The sequence below is a fragment of the Pinus tabuliformis genome, chromosome 8, assembly GCF_031772625.1.
Source record: "Pinus tabuliformis cultivar Carrire ecotype Pingquan chromosome 8, CPIR1, whole genome shotgun sequence".
In the NCBI taxonomy this organism is placed as follows: Eukaryota; Viridiplantae; Streptophyta; class Pinopsida; order Pinales; family Pinaceae; genus Pinus; species Pinus tabuliformis.
This window is the reverse complement of record NC_142294.1, coordinates 262,235,021-262,237,751: the sequence shown is the minus strand read 5'-3', so window position 1 is coordinate 262,237,751 and position 2,731 is coordinate 262,235,021. Positions and strand designations below refer to the sequence as shown.

At 35.5% G+C, this 2,731-nt stretch overlaps 1 pseudogene; it reads right to left on the bottom strand.

Moving 5' to 3' along the window:
- Positions 1–359: 359 nt before the first annotated feature.
- LOC149235155 (putative E3 ubiquitin-protein ligase ATL44) lies at positions 360–1,462 on the bottom strand (annotated as a pseudogene).
- Positions 1,463–2,731: the final 1,269 nt, after the last annotated feature.

Here is a 2,731-nt window from a genome sequence, read left to right as displayed (position 1 = left end):
TTAAAATAAATCTATATACACACAACACGAATAAAACTACTGCAAATCGATTATATTATTAGTGAAAATTGTAATTTTAGACAGACCAATTTACACATCAGTGGCAATTCAATTTATAACTTATTGCGTGGAACGATCATCATAGCTTGAATCATTTATTTTACCTTATTTCTCCGCTTCTCTCCCGAGGATGGCCAAACTGGAAAGGTCAAAAATAAAAATGTTTGGACAAATAATTTTGAAATACATGCTAAAAGTTACCTCGTTTAAAAAATGAAAAAAGGGTTTGGACAAATAATTTTGAAATACATGTGAAATGTTACGTAATTTAAGCTAATTAATCTTATCATTAACAACGATTTTACACACACATAGACTACGCCTCGATTTGTCCAATCACATATAACAGTGCTGTGGCTCCCGCTTTATCTAGTTTCAATACTCCATCCAATCACTTAATTACCCTTCCAAAAAACCCTGTAATATTTCCAATCATGGTCTTCTGCTCTCTTCAACCGCATCGCCTGTTTCCATTTCGATTGATTGAAAGGAATCCAGATATTAAGAAGTTGCCAATGTTGACGCATCACCCAAAATATTGAATGACTGAACAACATCATTTGTTTCAGTACTCTCATTACCTTCAATAACATGCACCCTGGGCCTTTCGGCGGGCTCAGCCGCTGCCCGGGCAATGGCTGATGGTTTCTTCAACAAGATGCAAAGCAGGGAGTGTCGACATGAAGGACAAGAGGGATTCAAAAGCAGCCATTTGTCTATGCAATCGACATGGAAACTGTGAGAGCATTCTGGTAATACCCTCACCTTTTCTCCATCCGTGAATTCTGCCAAGCAAATGGGGCAATCCTTCCCTTCGAAGGGCGAGTCCATGTAGCACATCGTTACCGGCAATGCTTTAACATCTATTTTCTTGATGGCAGTCTGAGTTCTTTCGACATCCTCATGGAGTGATGGCCCGGACACCACTCGCCATCGTCTGCAGAGCAGTCTACAGCGGATGAGGGCACTGACCACCAAGGCGCATAGGAGGGAGCAGAAGAAGGCCGAAATGATGATAGCTAAGATAAAGACATACTTCGTGGTAACTACATAGGGAACCTCCCTTGATCCCTCCAGACGATCCGCTGGCGGACTGATGGGAGCGGATGACTGCAATATCTTCCTATTTTCCAACAATCTCCAGCCATGGACAGAGAAGGAATCCCTGTTCTGCATTTTGCGGGAAAGGAGCTCCAATCGTGTCGAACCTCGAAGCCGGTCCGCACAGTGAACCCCCGAATCATTCACTCTCTGGTGATTCAGTTGGAGACCATGACTCGGAAAATATGATAAAAGCCTGGAAAATCGTTGCAGAAGGAACAGAGCGTAGGAAAGGAGGAACTTTGGATTCTTAAATATTAGTTCAACTGTTAAAGTAGAGGATATTGGGTAGGTAAAGGGCGGGCAGGTAAGGGAAGAGATGATCGTCGGTAGGTAGAGGGCGTGAGGAGGCCCCTACAGAAAATCCCACTCTATAAAGCCTGTCGCCTCCGAGGACGACAAAGTCCCCGAACACTCTAGTCTGCGAAATGAGTGGTTCTCATTCATGAAGGGACGGATGAGGGCAGCAATTACAAGGTTATTCAGTTTTAAGTGAATTTTTTCACATGTTAATATTTCTCTGGATGTGATCGGAATGAATCTATATAGTAAAAAAAACCAATTTAAATAAAATAAATTAAAATTTTACTTCAAAACATTAAAAACAATTCAAAAAATATCTTCAAAATATACTTATTTATTTTCGATTCAATTTTTTTATTATATATTTTATTTTTTAATATTAACCAAATTAAAACAATTTTTTTATATAAAAAAACCCAAAAATAATTTAAAATTTCTTATTTATTTCACACATTGCATTTTATACTGTGTCAAATTGTGCATCATGCCTTGAGACTAGAATTCCATACGTACTTGAACAAACACACATATACACTAATTGGCCAATATTAGAGTCATATAAACCAATATAGTTATCATATCATCGTTTAGGCAATTCACACCATGCCTTCAGACTAAAATTCACCAATATTAGAGTCAATATTAGTATCATATTAGAGTCAATATTAGTATCATATAATCGTTTAGGAAGTTATTAATGCATTTTATACTGTGTCAAATTGTGCATCATGCCTTGAGACTAGAATTCCATATATACTTGAACAAACACACATATACACTAATTCGCCAATATTAGAGCCATATAAACCAATATAGGTATCATATCATCGTTTAGGCAATTCACACCATGCCTTTAGACTAAAATTCACCAATATTAGAGTCAATATTAGTATCATATAATCGTTTAGGAAGTTATAATGCATTTTTTAAAGCAAGGAAAATAGAGTATTTTTTTTAAGAAATCATTGGAATAACCAATCATACATCTACATTTTTTTCTAAAAGAATCATAAATATATATATAAAGAAAATAGAAACAAAAATACCATATAGAAAATAGAAACAAAAATAACATTAATTTTTTGTCAATATAAAAAGGTATTTAAATTGAATATTATTTAATTTTCATAAAAATGAATTTAATTAGCATTATCAATTTTGATTCCTAGGGCTCACTATAGTGTGTTCATATTGTTGAGGAGATATTGGTATTATTCATAATTCCAGGCAAATTAAATAAATAGTAAATGCAAGAAAATCAAGTAGG